The 21,282-nt window shown below is 32.3% G+C and overlaps 1 long non-coding RNA gene across 1 annotated transcript in view; it reads right to left on the bottom strand.

The window, feature by feature from the left end:
• Nucleotides 1-21,282, bottom strand: part of LOC143200023 (uncharacterized) — a 207,424-nt gene that overhangs the window by 136,924 nt on the left and 49,218 nt on the right. Inside the window, exon 2 of the long non-coding RNA XR_013006602.1 lies at nt 20,070-20,127. This is a non-coding gene — a long non-coding RNA (uncharacterized LOC143200023). The remainder of the gene's footprint in view (nt 1-20,069; nt 20,128-21,282) is intronic.

Genomic DNA, 21,282 nt, shown 5'->3' with positions numbered 1-21,282 from the left:
TATATTTTAACTCTATTCTTGGCAATTGTTCGACCGCAATTAGAATACAATTCGAAATTCTAACGTAATTTCTGTACATAGTTATACCATATTTGACGAATATGAATATATATATATATATATATATATATATATATATATATATATATATATATAGACGTATACTTCTTTTCTTAAAAACGAGGAAATGATGAACTGTAAGGGCTTGTACATAAATACGTAAATAATTGTGACGAGTAGGTGTGAAAAAGCATAGTATAGAGTCACGCCAACACGGGATATAAAGTGAAAACAAGTTTCTTCTGAGTATCTGGTAGAACATGAAGGAGGTCCTATCAAAATTTATCCTGGAAAATCGTCAGATGGTAACCAAATTCTCAACGTGACAATTGAATATTCAAGAACGAATAACCTACTCAGAGAAGCCTATTTGTTGAGCAGAAGGGAAGTAAATCAAGAATTACTGCAAGATAAGATCCATGCATTGCCTCACATACAACACTTTTTGTATTCACCAAACTTGGATACATCCAACTATTATTTCTGCCAACCAGTACAGCACACTTCAAGTATATGTGGTTGAACATTTCAAAAAACCTCTTAAAGTTATTTCACGATAGTATTTATACATTCCAATATATGGCGCAGGAATAAAGAATAAGAAAATTTTTACGATTTCGTGTGTGATGTTTTGCTATATGTGTCAGAGTCATTATCATCAATAGTTTAACTGTCACAAAGAATCAACATTGTTGGCTGTGAAATATTTATCGGTGCATTTTTAAAAATGTTGAATACTTATTAAAACTATCGGCCACTATTCAAACTATTCAATCCGCGATTAGTTGTACTAAATTTTGAAAATTATTTTTTACCACTGACCATTTAATACTTTAGCACGTTTTAAATTGCATACAAATGTAGGTTTTTGATAGATATATAGATAACGTAAAAAACTAAGTGAAAAATAGTGGCATATTCGTCAGGTATGGTATAACTATGTACAGAAATTACGTTAGAATTTCGAATTGTATTCTAATTGCGGTCGAACAATTGCCAAGAATAGAGTTAAAATATATAGTGACTATTTATAGTAAAGCATGCTCTATGAATTTATTTCATATTTAGTGTCACATGTTTAATCCACGATAACTTTATTTGCTTTTATTATTAACAATTCCAAAGAGATTACTTAGGTCATTGAAGTATATAGTATCAAAAGCGCGACAAACTACCTCACATGCTAAGATCATTAGTAATCAGCTAGAAACACTGATACTGATACTGATAGTCGTATTGGTATGACACCATTGCGTTCGAGAGTTACTGGAAATAAAGCTAACAGGCATAGAATACAACTAGTTCGTGGATATCAAGCAGAAAAACAGCCAGTTCGACACGAATTAAATTGAGCGATACTGCAGGTGTAGCGTTCTTCTGATCCAGAAACGAGCAACATTCTACTGCGATCCGGAAATATATTATGGTGCTAACAAATCAGTTACGATTAGGGAAATATAATGGTAAATATATTAAAAAGGCATTAAAATACAGCGGTAAATGTGTTGGGTTATTTTGTGCCAGTGAAACAGTAAAATTGCTACAATTGGTCATACCACCAGATCCATTAAACTTATTAGTTTATAGAATGGGAAATGATTCTAACCACTTCTTGGCCGACGTAATATAATAGTTGTTTCTAAATGACGTCGTTTCACGTAATGCATATTATACAGGACAATTTCGTGTCCGTTTTAAAGGTATTTTATCATAAAAGTTTCTTTGGTAACATTCAAATTTATATCAGAAATAAGTTAATAAAATCTTCAAAAATTGTTATAATTTTTATAATTAATTAATTAATTATTATAATTGTATTTTATGGGCAATCTGGATGCGGAATTTGATAGGCGCTGTGCTCACAATCTAACAGTGAAGCGAATTATTTGCTAAGAAATAAAAATGTTTATTCATCAGAACCATTTATTAAAAATATTCATATTAGCATAACATCTGATGCTATATAACTATTATAATATCCTCATCGGATCCAACAAAACACTTAGTGGTTACACAACAAGTGGCTATTGTTACTATCGGAGAAAAATTTGAAGGTAGATCTAGGTGATACGAATATTATCAAGTTAACTAGAGTTATATATTTAAATAATATTTTTTGAAAAATCGAAAAAAAAAAATTTAAGCCCAAATATAATTAATTAATTTATTTGCACTATATCAATCATCAGTTATGGGAACTATCGACTGAAAACAGTCAAAACAGTCGATAGTCGCAAAACTGTCGAAACAGTCGATAGTCAAAAAACGATTGAAAATAGTAACTACTATTTTCAGTCAAATGCACGGTTCGATTGTTTTATTCAATTCGTGATGTCAGACAAAGATGTGCGAACCCTTACCTGTATAAATTGTGAGAGAGTAAAGGACGGAGATAATTGCTTGGAGCACAATTGGAGATGTACATATTCCTTCACGTACTAACTTTAAAAAAGAAAAGGACAAAAATAATTACTGAACAGTATTAACATGCAATTAATAATTTCATTTTAAACGAAGTAGAATTAGTTTTATATTTGAATGTTCTGTGGATTTGTAAAAAGGAATTGAATTTTTCTATGGAATGGTACAATACCCCACAACTATTTTATCGTATTTTAATATGTTAATAGCTATTTCAAATAATATACTGTAATAAATATAGACAATACAATAGAACTTAAAAAAAACTTAAAACTAATGATATAATAACCATAAATACTAAATAAAAATTAAACATATACCTAATCATGGAAAAATAAAACTAGTTCATGACATAATTAAAAATGATCGCACTACCAAAGCTTTTTGAAATAAAGTAAATGCTTTATTTATTATTGAACGGAAATATTTTTTAACAAATATCGAGAGCGTAATCAAAATATTACATATTATTGCCATAAAAACAGTCAAAAGTATTTTACTATTTATCACTCACTATTTTAATCTTTTTGCACATTAACAATCTTGAAAAATATCGTTTCAAAATGGCAAAAATATTAATATACAATATATTGTTATTTACAAGCAAATAACCAAAAAAATCATAAAACTATATATATATATATATATATATATATATATATATATAAATCTATGTAAGCATAAATTGGGTAGATTTTTGTCAAGGTCGCGGCTAGGATGAGAGAGCCACGACGTACAAATCAGTCGAATGAAACTAGTAAAACCAAAAATAGTAACTAAAAGTACACGACTGAAACAATCGATAGTAAATAGTAGGAAAACAGCCGGACCGAAAATAGCGACTGAAAACACTCACTGGTCAAATGTAGTAAAATCTGTAGAACCAAATATAGCGACTGAAACAGTTGAAAAAAGTAGTCAATTACTAGATATATCAGTCGTATGTTGATGTCATATGTCGTCATAGTCGATGTCAGTCGATAGTTCCCAACACTAGTTATTATTATAATGTTTTGAAATATGAAAGCTATCGTGAATTTTCTTTTTCAGCTAAACGAAAGAGAATTCCATCAAACGGGCAAAAAGATTTTCAGCCTACCCACGCGTGGAATTGGTTGCCACCTAATACAAACCCTTTAATTTTTCGTAAAATTCATTTGGTTCCCACCCCGAAAGGGACCCCATAAATCCCACTAAAACTCACTTATCTCGCAAACTCCGGCCATCCTCCGACGATACTCCACCTCCACGTCTCCGTTGCCGAGCCCTGCAGACCCCGCCGGCAATATCTCTTATCGGATCTCGTTTCGCTTCACTGGGCAAACCTCCCCTGCTACGCCGCCCTTATCCGGCGTTCTGGAAAAGGCTTACGCCGCGTTCGATTCACCTTTTGCCCGTACACTTCATTTAACGCGCATAATGGCTGCCGTCTACGACCTTTACGGCTTCCGGTCCCCCCTTTCCCGTTTCACCGCCGCAACAGCAAATCTAACCCCTCCCCACCTCCACCGCCGAGAGCTCCAGGTCCTGTCGCAATACCCCCTCCGCATATACGAGTTTTTGGCAATTTCCTATTTCGTAAATGATCGTTAGAAACGACGGTGTTACTGAACTCCGCGATTAAGGAAAAGATGATAAACAATGCAGTGAATCTTCTTCATATTCGCTTCATTAGATTTCAGATATCAGATCCATAGTTAACTAAATGCTTAGTAGACTCATTAATTCTAAAATAACTAGTTTCCTTTTACTAAAGTTTATTCTTCAGGAACACTATCCCTTATGCAGCAAATCATAGTAACAACAAATTAACTTTTAACCAGCATTTCAGGTTGTCATTAAAATAATCAAAGAGTAATCAAAAAGATCATAAATGGCACCAAAAAAACTGCAATCGACAAAATAATTACGCAAGTCTAGATGAACTGCTTGATTGAACAAGTTAAATAAATCAACGATTTGGAAAAGGGAATAAATATTAAAAGCATGAATTCTACTAAATCCTAATTAGTTCATTATGAATCATAATAGATATAAATGCTTATTTCCTGAGCAACTTTGTAACATTCAATACGAAAATATGGAAATATTAATAATGACTTTCAATAAACATATTAGAATTATATCGCGGAATTTTCATAAACATACCAGTTTTAGAATTAACAAGAAATATGGATACCATTTTTTTCCCAAATTATTCATGGTATCTACGTGAAAATAATAGCAATATACATATTTTTAAGCAAACATATATGTCCTCGGCCTCCAGAAAGTAACCCGTCGCTATACGACGATCCTTACACTATCATCCCCCATTCCTAACCATATATCGCCCTTGTCCCGCTCGCTTTATATTCAATAGCGTCATAATAAAGCCGTTTGCATCAGAATGGAATAACTTAAGAAAATTTATTCAGAGTCTTAGCGTAGGATCGCGGTCGCCACTCTCTACATGTTCATTCCAAACTATTTTCCTCCTCGAGAGATAAAGAAACAAAGGACGTGATTGATGACGCTACCGACTGGTTTTTCGGACACGATCGGGGGTTCGACGGGAGGGAGGGACTTTGACGTTTTCTACAAATGACAAATTACTTGAAATAGAGATGTTTTAGGGACCAGCTAAGACTGGCGGTAACCATGGGTTTATTTAACCGGTTTTGATTCGGCCCCATGGTTCCGAGAAAAAAGGGTTAGTTCTTCAGTAGATGGGGCTTTTTTATAACAATAGATCCATTTGAAAAATATTGTTACCAGCCATTAATATCAAATTCAATATAACGTAAAAAAGAAAACATTATTATAAAAAAGAAGTTTTGAAAATAAATATTCTATTATTCATTTAAATTATATTTTCGGAAAATCGGAAAATAAATTTTATTAATATTATAAATAATAAGTTTTTGCACTTTCACCAAAACTAAGATGGCAAATATCATGATATATGTATATATCAAATGTTTGTGACAAATATTATACTCATTGAGCTTCTGGTATAATTTTATAAGAGCTTTTCAGCATAGTTCTCGTATTAGTAGCGCCATCTATTAGTAACTTTCAGCATGTAAGACACCGGTTTTGTCATACACTTTTAATATAATAAACGTATTATAGAGGGAAAAAACCTAATACTCACTCATCAATTTGGGTTTATTAACAAATATTCAACAATTACTCAGGTGCATGTAATAACAGATAAAATTGAAAAAGCTTGTAAGGTAAAAAGGTATGTACCGATATCCTTAAATGTTCTTAGTCAAACAAGATGATCTATCTGTTTAAATAATGTAATAACAATCTAAATAAGCTAAAACAGCTGTACGAGAAGGAAATGTATTGGGGCCAATTCTTTACGTACTCTACAATTGTGATATACCACAAATGGAATATATTACGATGGCTACATTTGCTGATGATACTGCGATTTTTGCTGCTGAAATAGTATCGAAAAATTCCACATGAAAATTACAACAGGCAAATGGCAATATACATAATTGGACACAAACCTGGAAATTAAATTTATGGAAAGTAAATCTGTGCATGTGTAATTCACGTATAATCAGATTGCACAAGCACTAATCTTAATATATAACTTCACTAGAACATGGAAAACAATGGAAAAAACTGGCGTAAAAATATAGGAAAATGTATTGGTTAATTAGAAAAAAAATACAATTATCACTACATAATAAGTTACTATTACACAAACAATTTTTGAAATCTATATAGACATTGGAAATTTTATTATGGGGATGTTCCGCGAAAAGTAACATAAACAAAATAAAGTTTTCCAGAAAAAAGTCCTGAGAAGTATTGTAGATGCACACAGATACTATAGGACCGATTACTTACACCGAGACCTTCAGATACCGACTGTCACTCAGGAAAGCAAGATTATTGGAAGGAGACATGATGGGAGACTCCATTCTCATGTCACTATCAACGTATTCCAACTCTTGAATAACACTAGAACAGGACACAGACTCAAAAGAATCAAACTATTTGATCTTGTGTAGTTTATTGTAATAAGGTTCATTTAATATACAATCAGCATTATAAATACATTACTCAAGAAAGAGTGATGAGTGATGAGAGTGAGAAGAACTAATAAAAAATGCTACTAGATTCCTTCAAAAAGATGCTTCCTTGAAAAAGGATTACTAAATCAGCTTACAGTGGCTGATATTCAACTGAACAAAACAGTATATACAAATAATATTTAAAAAAATTTCTTCATGTAAATATTATATATAGCTGACTATTATATATGACCCATAATATGTAATAATTATGTTATGTATTAACGATTCTAAATATATATCAAACTATGTGAAAATATCTGTTAAATATCCGGGTCATCTTTATTAACATTCTTCTCAGAAAATAATGAAAGGTTTACGACCATTCTGTGGACAATAACCAAAGATTTTTGTGGGCCTATGCGACGCAATTTTCATCGATGCAACAAATGCGTACGAATTAAACGGACGATAATGGCATCAGATAACGAGGCACACAGCAACGTCTGGCACGGCCCCCTTACCGCCCCGGTAATGTCTTTCATAATGTCACTTTAATATATAATTAATAATAAAAAAATGCCAATATATTCCATCAAAAAGATGCTTCCCTGAAAAAGGATTACTAAATCAGTGGCTGGTATTCAACTGAACAAAATAGTATATACAAATAATATTTTAAAAAATTTCTTCATGTAAGTATTATATATAGCTGACTATTATATATGACCAATAATATGTAATCTTTATGTTATGTATTAATGAATCTAAATATATATTAAGCTATGTGAAAATATCTGATAAATATCCGGGTCATCTTTATTAACATTCTTCTCAGAAAATAATGAAATGTTTCCGACCATTCTGTGGACAATAACCAAAGATTTTTGTGGGCCTATGCGACGCAATTTTCATCGATCCCACAAATGCGTAGGAATTAAATGGACGATAATGGCGTCAGATAACGAGGCACACAGCAACGTCTGGCACGGCCCCCCTACCGCCCCGGGAATGTCTTTCATAATGTCACTTTAAGACCATTAGGGGTATTATCTCGCGTTTTGGGTTTCGGGTCGTGTTGTTTATTTAGTAAATATTAACTACATATTAGGCTCCATTGGAAAAACTAAACATAAACGATTATGTGGGGTGTAATATTGAACTATATATATCATTCTCTAATTAACATGATTTGTTGGTTTCATCCAAAAACATCAAATATGAAAATAAAATAATATCATTAGATTTTTGTATGACATCATATAATAAAGTATTAGGATGTACGAGCAATAGACAAAATAATATGAACATCAATCAATATAGTACATCTTACTGCATATTGACAATAGAGTTTCCATGTAATAATACGCGTGTATATTGTTCAATTTACATTGTCGAGTCTTCTAGGTTATATTTCATTGTATTATACGTTTTGATCGGCAACGGTTAAAACAAGCGATCGGTGAAATGTGTGAAAAGAGCTAATATAAAATAAATATATAATAAAAGAGCTAATATATAATAAAACGAGCGACTTATGACCGAAACCCAAAGTTAACTGATGAGACCGACGAACATTATAAAGGAATTGACCAGGCAACATAAGCTGTGAAAGAAGTGGTGCAACGGTCTTAAGATCTGCAAACTTGATGATTAGAAGAATATGGTGTATAGTTTCCTATAAACAGCCGCGTCTATGTATGGAGAAGCCAAAAAAACCTACGATCCGGACTGTCTGTTTCTTACAATCAATAATGGAGCAGGTTGCTTTGTGATTTTGGCGGCAATATCATCGTTTTGGACACATTATTAGCCGGATTGGTGCGAATTAATATATTGAAATCCTTAATGATTAATTTCTCACTATCACCAGCATATTGCTGCCAAACCTCATATTCATAAAGTCATATTCATGCCACGTATCATATTCCGAGATGATAATGCGCCCAGACAGATAAACAAAAAGGTTCACTCTTAGTTTGAGGACCATCAAAATATCAGCAAACCTTCTCCCTGGCTGCGCAATCACTAGACCGCAACATTATTGAACCGTTATGAAGATATAGGCTTAGATCAGAGATTGAGTAATAGATTTCCGTCTCCAACATCATTGATCATTGAGGCTATTGGGGGATGTTTTGGTACAAGAATGGAATGCTGTCCTCCTTTGGAAACTACGACACTCTACAAATTTATTCTACAAAGAATTGCAGCTAGTTTAAAAGCAAATGGTGACACAACATTTAATAAATAAATATTGTGTATATGTCAGGTGTTTATATTATTTTGTCCATTCACTATGTGTAAATAACTCCATCAAAAAAACTTCATTCAATGCGAATAACATCATGTTAGACAAAAAGCAAAACACCAAAATAAAACAACTATACTGGTTAGTCGGAAGATACTCTCAACTTGATCTAAAATCAAAGAGGTTCATTTATCAGACAATCATAAAGCCAATTTGGACCTATGGGGTGCAAATATGGGGCTGCACTAAAAACTAAAATCCACTAGTCATCCAACAAAATTCTTCGATTAATTACCAATGCCTATCGCTACGTAACCAATGAAGAACTGCACGGTGACCTGGAAATCAAATGGATTTGCGAAGTTATCCAAGATTTGGCTATAAAACAATACAACCACTGGAAAACCCCCCGCAGGATACCAAACCATACGAACTTATATAAACTGTACCTTTAGTGTAAACTAGAGCTTAAATTTAATGTTATAATTGAGAAATACATATTAATGTATTTATCTCGCACTCGTCTTGTTTGTGAATTAATCTAAGTACAAATGAAATGTAGTAATAAATTAATTTATAATTAAGATTGTACTAAGCATATCTAATAAAGAGGTTATCAAAAAAAATATATGTGAATATTAAATGATCTTGATTATCTTATTAATTGAAATAATACTATATATTACTGCTTTTGATTCCAGCTAGTCGACAAAGTTGAGTGCTTGTAGTGAACTGCAGAAAAAAACAAATTAAAACTTAAAGAGTTATTAAGAATTAATAGAGCTTAACATTTCATTGATTAAATTCATAACCGATGTAAAAATTGTGTGTTTGGTGTTATTCATGTGAATATTAGAGAAATGTTATTAAAAATAGAATATGAAACGATTCTGATGATAGCCTACCTGGGAAGAGGTACCCCTAATAGTTTGGAGAGAGCATTTGTTTGAACTTTTGAATTCTCAAGATAACTTCTTTTTAAGTAATTTTACCTAGTAATAATCAATTTCCATCAATATGCCCAGTAAATATAGTCCCTAAATTAAATAAAGAGAACGTTTCATTGATTTTAAATGAGAAAAAAGTTTAAAAAGAAAATGTCTAACTGTAATATATCTATTATTAACTCTGCACTGAACTATTTCAAAATTATAAATATATTAATGGGTACTTTATATATACAGAATATCGCAATAAAATTCACATTATTAAAATTATAATAAAAAAATAGAGCAAGTAAACTATATTATTTGTTAATTATCATTTAAGAAAGTAATTAATTAATCTATGTAATCTAAAAAATACTGTAGTTCATCATTTTATTTAATAACGTGGTTTTCCGGCTTCGTTGATGACATTCTCGAATCCTGCTGGGGCATGATCGTAAATTTATATTTGTGATTGTCCTGAAGACAAGAGTGCAAAACCTGATAAGGAAAATGATCCAATTAACGCTAGTAATCAGGCTAGATAAGACCGGATGTCTTCTGGAATGATCTTCAAGTTAGTTACTCGCCAATCTGTAGGATTAATTCCGAAGGCCGTGATACAGGGCCCATATTAAGCAGTAGGTCTAGTCCAGAGAAACTCTAGTAAATTCAAAGGAGACTATATAGGAGACTGTATTTCCTACATAGGAAATATAGAAATATATTACTGCCACTATAGTCAGATATTATCTTGAAGCTGACCAACATTCTCACACCCAGGCTGCATATGAGATGAATAATGAATTATCATCTGTCCTTAAAATCAGTATTCCTACAAACACTTGGAGCCATGACCGTGGAAATCGAATAAGTTGTACTAATATGTTATGTTCAAATCTTCTAGAACGACATTTAGGACTAGTTATAGTTGAAGTTTTAACGAGTTTTGTTTTTTTTTCAATAGGTTTTTTCCTCCTTTTTTCTTGAAATTACAAACTTCCAAGCCAGGATAAAAGACGACGCCGTTATCCATTCCGGAGGCAATTCCGGAAAAAATACAGCAAAAAACGAACCGTGGGGGGGCCCTCGGCTCCCCCTCACCACCACCGCCACCCACGGCACACGGTCCCCCGATCTCCCCGCCTTACCCTCATCCCCCCGGGTTAACGGCCGTTCTCCATCTTGCTCATCCCGCCCTATTCCCGGCACGTAAGGCGTTCAACTCATCCGCTTGCTAATATTTGTTCTTCATCGTTGGTCGTTTTATCTGCTAAACGAGCTGCCGCTGGCGGTCCGCGACCAGGGGCGAGGGGAGCTGGGGAGACGCAAATCCTAACGGTTGCGAAATTTTCGTTTTAAGCTTTTATGGTCCGGACGTGGACGCACCATCCTGATTTTTAAGAACCTCCTTAGATGGTGGTGGATTTGAAATTTCGTCTTAGATTAGGACACATCGTTGGAGGTGTAGCACCATGTTCTCACGCAGTTAGCTAGAACTTTTCGACTTCTACACTCTGGCTGCAAATATTTTATTTCATACTACATAGCCTTTAAAAAATATATAACAATTATATTATATATCCTGATAATATGACATATTTATATATATATATTCATATATCTTCACTATTATTAGTAACGTTGGGAACTATCGACTGAAAACAGTCGAAATAGTCGATAGTCGCAAAACAATCGAAACAGTCGATAATCAAAAAACTAGCGACTGAAAATAGTAATTCATTGATCACATTTGGTATTGATGAAATGAATAGTAATTACTATTTTCAGTCAAATGCACGGTTCGACTGTTCGGGAACAATCGACTGAAATCGACCATCGACTGTTTAGTAATTGACTACTTTTTACTATCGACTATTTCAGTCGCTATTTTTGGTTCGACTGTTTTTACTAGTAACTGTTTTCAGTCGCTATTTACGCTCCGACTGATTTTATTATTATTTACTATCGACTGTTTCAGTCGTTTACTTTTAATTACTATTTTCGGTTCTACTAGTTCATTCGACTGATTTTTAACTTTCCGGCCTTCCATTCCATGCACCGAATTTATGGCTATATAGATTTATATGTAATATATGTGGTTTTATGTTTTTTTTGTAATTTGCTTGTATAACTATATATTGTAAATTAATATAGCAGCATTTTGGAACGCTAGTTTTCGATGGCAAAAAAACTTAAATTGTAAATGATAAATAGTAAGATACGTAATACTTTGGACTGGTATAACAGGTAATAGTTTTTGATAAACTTTCAGAATTTTTGTCTAAGCGTCTTGTTTGTCGAAACCTTTTTATTAAGAAGAGCACCACAGTCTTTATTTGTTAACGAATGGACTATTTTAACAGAATGTGTTCAACTTTTAAAGCTCATTGAAATAATGACCACTGAGTTATCTGGTAAAAGATATCTCAACGATGTCTTTAATTATACGGTTAATAAGAGGACTGCAACATTCCATCAAATCCAGGATTTTAACAAGTGAATGGGGAAAAAATGCCAAAATTGTCTATTAGATGTCATCAATAAAAGACTGGCAATTTTAGAAAAGAATACGATATGCAGAAAATCCACATTTTTAGATCCTAGATTTAAAAAAGCAGGATTTGGTATTGCAAATAATGCTGAGGCGATACAAAAAGTTATCATAAAAGAGGTATCTTCCATTTTAACTTCAAAAAATACAAGTATATTTCCACTCGAAATTCGAGATAAAAGTACCGACCAAGAATGTTTTGACATCTAGAGATATTTTGATAAAAAAATGGCTAGAATAAAAGAAGTAATTACTCTAAGTACTGCAGCTTTATTGGGCGTTTAGAAAACCCATTGGATTTTTGGCAAACCCATAAAATGAAACTACCTGATTTATATCAGTTACACGTAAATTATTCCTCTATACCTGCAACATCTGTCCCCTGGGAACGAGTTTTTTCAAATTCTGGCCAAATAATTAACAATCGAAGAAATCGCCTCACGAGAGAAAAGTGAACATGATAATATTCACATTAATTTAAAAATATTTCGGTTCAAAAATAACTAAAACTTTTATTTAAAAAGGGTTTGGTAGTTATTGTACGATTATTTTTAGGTTGATTAGATCATGGATTAGATTTTTCAATGATTAGGTATACATTTACATTTTATTTAGTAGTTGTGGTTATTGAAAATCTTTAATTCTTAGGTTTTATTTAAGTATTTTGTATTTTACTATTTATATTTACTATGCTATGTTATTTAAAAATAGCAATTAATATATATACACGATAAAACATTTGTGGTGTTATTATTCCATTCATTTTTACACATCCACAGTTTTTCCATCCACCATTTTTTTTTCCTTTTCTTTTTTAAAGATATCAGGGGAATTAATATATATAAAAAAAAAAACAGTCGAACCGTGCATTTGACTGAAAATAGTTATTATTATTTTCAGTCGCTATTTTTTTGACTATCGACTGTTTTGCGGCTGTCGACTGTATCGACTGTTTTCCGTCGATAGTTCCCAACGCTAACTAAAACTTATTTAAACCTAATAGAAATATTAGTACTGATGTTTACCGATGTTAACTGAACAATTTCATCGACGTATTATTGCAAAAAACAGCAGCTAAAATAAGTAATAGATACAAAATCATCCGTTTACATGTGAAGGGGTTATGAATGATACACTGTTGCAGCTCGAAGGAGAAACTCAGCATAACCAGTGTAACATGGCTCATCACCAGGCACAGCGCCTTCTAATTATATTTTGTATAGATCAATTTTAGACCAATATTTTATCTTCGACAAAGTATCGCCAAATTGCTATGAAATTTAAAAAAATTGTAGAAAACTATAAAAAATACTTTAACTAATATGTAGTGTATATTTATATCTTAATAAATGCCTTTTTAATGTGAAGCTATATTCAAAATACATACAAAAACCTAATATATTTTATTGCTTCATTGAACTTTATAGTACTAATTTTTAAATGTAAATCATTTTACTTCATTTTAAGTTTCGTTCTATTCTAATCACCAAGAAGATATATTTATTATATATTCTGGTGATGATATGTTATTCTCATGATAGTATTATTAAAGTGTATTGTATTCTTGTAACATATATATCCTTGCTCAGTACGTTCTAACGTTAATTTTGAAAATGAACTAAGTTCAAATAGTTATGAAATATATCTTGTTAAACTTGTGATTAGATCTGCTACTATATAATCACATATAATCATAAAATCTAAACTAGCGGCATTCGAAGCCGCGACTAGCATACCAATCCCCTTGACCACTACGCTAACAAGCCATTATTTGATTAGTTTAAGAAAATGATGAACTTGATGAAATTCTTTAATAAACTCGATTATTATTCGTTAGCTACTAAAATAAAATATGAGAATATGGTTAGTTTGAATTATTTTTCGTTTTCTAACAATTCGAAGAACTCTTGAAATAAACAATTTTAATATCAGAATACATGTTTTCAGACAGTGTAGAGAATAATAAAAGTGCTCCAAAACATCATCAGAATACATGTTTTCAGACAGTGTAGAGAATAAGAAAAGTGCTCCAAAACATACTTACTGATTGAAATTCGTTAATTAACTAAAAATAAGACTAATATAACTTAATAAGACTATGTTGACTATGTTTGACAGATATTAAGACTATTAAAGGATACCTGAAAATTTAATTTCTATAAAATAATTAATTATAATTTCTTTGAATAATTGGCTAATATACTTTGTTGTTTGTTTTTTTTTTATAAATTATCTGTCCGAATATATTAAGGAATAATCTGAATTTTATTAAAAGAATTATATTTCCTTCTTAGAATTAGATTATGCGATAATACTGTATTTTTAATGCTGATTTTTTTTTTGTTTCCAGAAAGAATAATGATCGGTCCGAAGGATCATCGTTTGATGGGTTGCCTACTTTAAAGGAGCTATTACATGGAAACCCACCGAACACACTTAGCTTCCATACAATTTCGGGAAATTAAATGGGGACGTCGCCGAGGACCAATACGTCAGCTTGTCCGAATGGAGGCGGTTGCCACCACGGCACCGGCAAGGTCGTTAAAGAAAACAAGAACAATATCTTTGCCGGGGTGAGCCGGCCGCCTGATGCATCGCCAGGGAATCGGCCAGGAAATGGGATTCCGGCTACCTCGGCCGCCGACGCTGCCGCCAACGCCGCAGGAGAACTATCTCCGTCGCGGGATCTTAAACCATCCGGGGCCACCGCCCGCCCGAACGCCATTGGCGGAGAAAGGACCGGTTGCCATGACGACGGGCCGCCCGCGGATGCAGCGCCTCTCGAGATTCATTGCCACCTTGAGATGTTTTAACGTTGCTTTTATTCAAATTAACGGTCGCGAATATTTTACAAGATTAAACTGCCGACCGTATCTTTCTTTAAATTGGAAATGCCTGCCTGTTCGCCGTTGGAATGGGGCGGCTCCCCGTCTTCCCCCCCTTCACCACTCCTCAAGCCCCCCATCTCCTGGTCGACCCGCTTCGCTACCGACACCGCCCCTCACCGCTGACGCTGACGATAATAAGTTTCGTCGAGCGGTGATATTTCTGGTCCTTCCGCCGATCCCATCTCCACGGCGGCCTACCTGGATCGTTTTCTCTTATTTAAGAAGTTTTTGTTTTTTTTTCTTTGCCTACCAATATTATCAGCAAATTTTTGGTATATGATTGAAAGTAAAATACATTGAGAAAATTATGGACATTTCGACCAGGATGGTTCGGAAACAAATATGATATTTAACCCTCACATTTCTATAACTACATCGACGAACAGAGAATAATGAAAAACTTTTAAAAAATTGCAGTGTTTATGATTTTTTTATTTAAAAAGTAAATATATATATTAATTCATTAACTAAATAGTAGTATTTCTTCAATATTCTTGTTAAATTGTTTGTAATTAAGCCTTTATGGATGCCCTCTTTCCTAATATATAAGAATGCTTCGAAGATTGTTTTGATACGTTTGGATCATATTAATACTGGATTTCTTTGTGCAACCACATAATTACACACCGTACTTTGTAGGACTGCACTGACTTCAAAATATGTTTATATAATAACAAATTCTATAATAATGACAGAATGAAATACGAATTAGATATAGAAAATAGACGTAGAAATACACAGTAACGTTCAAGCAGCCATCACATTTCTTCAGCCCCCTACAAAGTAAATAGTTCAAATTAGAAATGAAAATGGAGGCAAAAATCAAAAGATTAAAAGTATTTAGAAAATAATTACAGGGAAAAGAATTCATTAATAATCAATGTTTTCATTAATAAGTATTTGTCAGGATTGAAGGTCCTCATTATATGCCTCTCATCATCTCAATTTCTCTCTTACTATAGTACAGTATAGTTACGATGAAAGGAAAAGAAGAATAATTAATTGTTAATAGAATTTGCAATATTTTACCACGCGTAACGGAAATGCCATAATCGGTTTTTTCGAAAAAAAAAACTAAATTATTTTCAAAAGAAATAGAAAAATATATTTTTTCACAGTATTGACAAGTTGATTCTATACGTCTTGCCCCCCTTTCAGACAATTTATGGATGCCATCCCAAAAAAACTGTTTGAAGAAAACCGTTCATTGAGCCATTTTCTAACTTTTCGAAATTGGCGAAGTGCCGGTCTGGGTCTGCAAGCGCATCCCACTGATGTGAAAAATTGATAGTCGGACGAAGCAGGGTCCGAAAGTTACGGCGAGTGTGATAGTATGTCCCATCCAAGTGCATTCAACGTTTCCCTGATCGGTTTTGCTATATGGCTATACGGCACGTTATCGTGTTGTAAAATTACTCTACCATGTCTTCGGGTTCATTCTGGATGGTTTTTGAGAAATGCATGGTTCAAATTAATCATTTGCTATCGGTAGCGATCACTATTAACTATTTCCACAGATTTCAACAGTTAAGTTTTCAACGTAATACACCAGGCTACTCTGATCCCACCAAACAAAGAGCATTGTTTTGCGACCAAAACGACTAGGCCTTGGAGTTAATCGAGTCGTTTAAAGATTTCAAAATTTTTCTATTTTTCGTTTTTCTGTCATTCAAATGATGTGGCACCCCATCTTTTCATCTTCTGAATTTTCCCTATAGCACGTAATCGGTCGTTATTCGTTTCTTAGGCCATATCTAATGCTTCTGCCGAATATTTTTGAGTTTCTGTTAGGTATTCAATAACATCATAATAAATGTTTCGCATCTTCAGGCTTTTTGGGTCTACCAGAAATTGAATTTGAATTGAATGATCGAAACCCCGCATCACATTTTATAAGGTTAGACCATGTTCACCGCATTTTCTACCAGAAAACGATGATTTTCTTAAGACAAGTAATGCGTGCCTCAAGTGTAGGTTTTGAGGTACGAAACATGACATTTTCAAAGAGGTATAAATCTATGAAGATGCTACTTTCTCAAAATATAGCATATATATATTTGAAGTTTGGTGTTAGTAGAATAAAATAACTAAATAAGTCTACCGACATCTGTGTCTGTAAGAAAGACCGGTAATGACTTTCCGGTACACCTGGTATACAATTTACATAAATTTAAAAAGCACGTGGTATATATATAATATTATCTAGAATTTCTATTCGTATTAGATTATCATTATTATTCGTTAATATTGTTAAGTCCAGATCTAGAATTTAAGATCTAAATTTAATTAGGTTTAATGTATATACTCCCACTGGGGACATTACATATAACTTTAAGAAACGATACAATTTTGCCATAGATAATTCGAATTTTGATTAATAACTAATCATGTTTCTCCTGATTGAAGGCATGTTCTCTATAACATCTTGTGTCACAAAAAAATAATAGAATAAAGGTAATTAGTTACTTCGGATTAAGAGAAAAGATTTAGGCCATTATATTTTTCACCACCTCAAATACATGAGTTGGGTTTAAAATAATTATATTGTATACTATCACGATGAAAGAAATAGAAGATATTTTAAAAACAAAGTGTTAATTTGTAAAAATTGTTAATACTATGGTGCAAATTTCTATACCAACCGAACTTTTAAATATAAATCAAGAATAATAATTGAAGGCCTACAACTATTATAATATTTATATTATATATAAAACGTAATTTTTTTATTATACTAGTTTATGTAGGTTGAGTAAAACAGCTGAGCAAATAAAATTTATATAACTAATATCAACATAAAATAAAAGATTTATTAATTTAATTATTATGGTATATTCATTTATGGCAATAATCAATGCATTTTAATTAGTGAAATAGCATAAACTTTAAATTACAAAATAGCTAGATGTATATTTAATATATAAATAAAACAGTGCTAATTAAAAATAAAATAAAAAATTGTTTACTTTATACACCCTTTCTAAAATATAAATTAAATAATGTTAAAAGGCGAAAAAACTAATCACAGGGTAAATATTTCAACACACTTGCTAAATAATTAATTTATTCGGTTTTCAAAATTAAAAATCCTAAAACATGTTTCGAAAAAATCCTCAGAGATTTTATACATGTTATACAATAAGCCAGCTACATTATCAATATATACAATAATCAGCTGGTCAATGACAAACTTAGAGAAGACCCCAGAGGACATCTGGTCTTGCCCAGTCTAGTTACTGGACTAATTATCTGTAGGAAATATAGTAAGATAGTCGTCCCTTGAGCATTAATCATTACAAGGAAATACAAATATAAATTACAAACACCCATGAACTCGTGATTACTGTAGCGGTAGGGGAATTGTTCCGCCACCTTGACCACTACGCTGCCAAGGTAATCAAGTATTATTTTGGTTATTGTTATCTCAAATATTAATTTTGGAAATAGGATATCAGAATAAAGATATATATAATAATAGTAAACTACTAAACAGAAATCTAGTCTATTTGCTATAAGGTGAGATAATATTTTCATTTTAATATGTTTAGTTTTAATTAATATGTTATTGGAAGTTTTGTGGATATGTACATACAACATAAATTTGCATAGCTTAAAACATGTATATAACTTTTTATAAAGTAATGGTTATTTCCCTAGAATTACCGAATTTTCATTGTTTATTTTGACGTTAAAATATACTGTTCTTTCGCTTTACTTTAATAAACTGTATATTCATTTCAGCCAATACATATTACTAAAGCTAATTGAAACTAATCTAATAAACTAATAGCATATCTATTGAAAAGTAGAAAACATACAGGCGACAGCCAACAAGATCTACAAATGTACTGGAGATTGGAAAATACAGCATTTAGGGGAAATGACAAAAACCTACTCATATCACTTGTCGGATGTTCAATTCCTCAAGTAGGATTACCGAAATACCTTGTCAACTCTCTTGATGGTAGGTTAAATTGGAAATATCATATTAGAGAAACAGCACAACAGATCAAACTTAAAATCAAGCGACTGTACCAGTTAATCGGAAGTTTTATTTATATATACGATTAATTACCAACATTTATTGCTACGTAACAAACAAATAGCTGCTGATGATCTCAAAATCAAATAGATTCACGAAATTATCCAATATTTCGCCTTACAACATGAAATAATTTTATTAAATTACAGGTACGTAGAAACAGCATTGCTAAGGACAACACGCAGAAAGTTAGAAGATTTGAGCGAACCAAGCCACACGAACATGCGTAGAACCAAGCCACACGAACATGCGTATTGTAAAGTATTACTCGCAGCTTTATCTTAAGTAGTTTAGTTTTATTTTAATTTGGGAAATATTGATGCAAATACAGCAGTAGTATAGAGGCAATATACCAATTATATAAAATTAAAATAAATAATTATCATCTGAGGGTTAAAGTCAAATCTTGTTAATCCTGTGTCCAAAATCTTATAAATTTATCTAGGATAATTATATTTATTTGTAGAATCTGATAAAAGTTCGCTACTTTTAAAACTTTTATTAACATACAATATTACATTACAAACATCAAGTAACAAATCAGCTTTTAAAAAGATATGGAAACAGTAGATTGCAAAGAACAAGAATATAGATAATACACGAAAATATTTATATAAAAAACAATTGTTTATCACGTTTAGTATTAGAGCAAGTACCGTAAAACGACTAAAAATAGGTTCAAATAGAACTTGCTTTTGAACATGCGTTTCACAGCATCTACGTCACATCATATGGTTACAATTTCCAAGAGAATAAATTAATGATATATTCTTCAATAGAGCTGGGATACAACTACCGAAGTCTAACGTATTTATTCAGATATTTGGTCTTATTAATGTGAATGGGCAGAATAGTATAGTGAATTTAAAAAATAATTAAACAACATTTAACACAAGATAACAACTTACGGTATATCTGATCCGAATGGACAACTCCACTACAACAATGATATTTTTCATTGTGCCACTGAAATGAAAAGGATATATTAATAAAATGTAAGAATTATTACATTATAAACATAAAACATATTAGTTGAAGGAAACTATTATTATACTGGCGTTGGTATTATAATTTGTATGAGCGATTTTTATGAAAAACAGGTATTAAAATCTGTGTCAACATATTATATAAAATGCTATTATTTAAAATATAGTAAATTTTAATAATAGTAATTTTATTTAGTCTTTTAACAAGATTTTGCACAGCATTTAATGATCTTCAGTCACTTTTTTCTTTAAAATCAAGTAAAAAAGTTAAACTTCCCGCAAATGCGATTTATTCGGTACAAATTCAGACATTCCCAATGTATTGAAAAATGTTTAGTGCACACTTTGACCAAATGACACCTACTGAAAAGTAAAACCTGTAAGTAATGATTCAGTATTAAGTTGGTTACAAATGCACCCGATGCGCTTTAATAGACAGTAAGACTATCTATTGCTAATCCTTTAAAATTAAGTTATAGGCATGATAAGAAGAAGAAATCATATTAAACCTGAATTCATTATGGGATGTAGGATTGTAGGATGTATTATTCAATATAAGAATAACTTTAAGAATAAGTTGTAATAATAACCAATAGATGTTTAAATAATAACTAAATGACAACCTAGAGCTCCATCTATGGAGCGAAACCACCAACTGAAAATAATGAGCTCGTTAAAAAGTGACGCCTCGACCACGGCGAGACAAATCAAGTCATCTCGTTCCGAACGTTCCGCTTTCATCTCGCCGCACCTAGAGACAGAAACAAGAGGAGATTGTTTAACCATTTAAATCACACGGACCGAAATTAAAATGTCGGCCTTCCTGAAACCCGATACCGATCTCCAACGGCCCCGGCCAAGGACAGCATAGACACCGGTACCAGAAGGCGTTACCTGAAGATCCCTCTCCCTCGCGGCCAGGTCTAATAAACATGTCGGGGCCTTTCTTTTCCAAATTTATTTCAATACGAATGGAGGAAAAATGAATCTATGATTATTCTTTCGGCCTGGTTCCGAAACGGTTTCACGGTTTCGAATTTATATGTCTACGAGTGTGTGTGTGTGTTTTTTGTGGGTCCTGTTTTTAATATACCTGACGAATGATTCATTGGGGGTTGAAATTTCGATGTAGAAT

The sequence above is a fragment of the Rhynchophorus ferrugineus genome, unplaced genomic scaffold, assembly GCF_030347505.1.
Source record: "Rhynchophorus ferrugineus isolate W39M unplaced genomic scaffold, kcgeb_rfMv2 rfM1, whole genome shotgun sequence".
Lineage (NCBI taxonomy): Eukaryota > Metazoa > Arthropoda > Insecta > Coleoptera > Curculionidae > Rhynchophorus > Rhynchophorus ferrugineus.
This window is presented reverse-complemented; position numbering and strand designations above follow the sequence as displayed.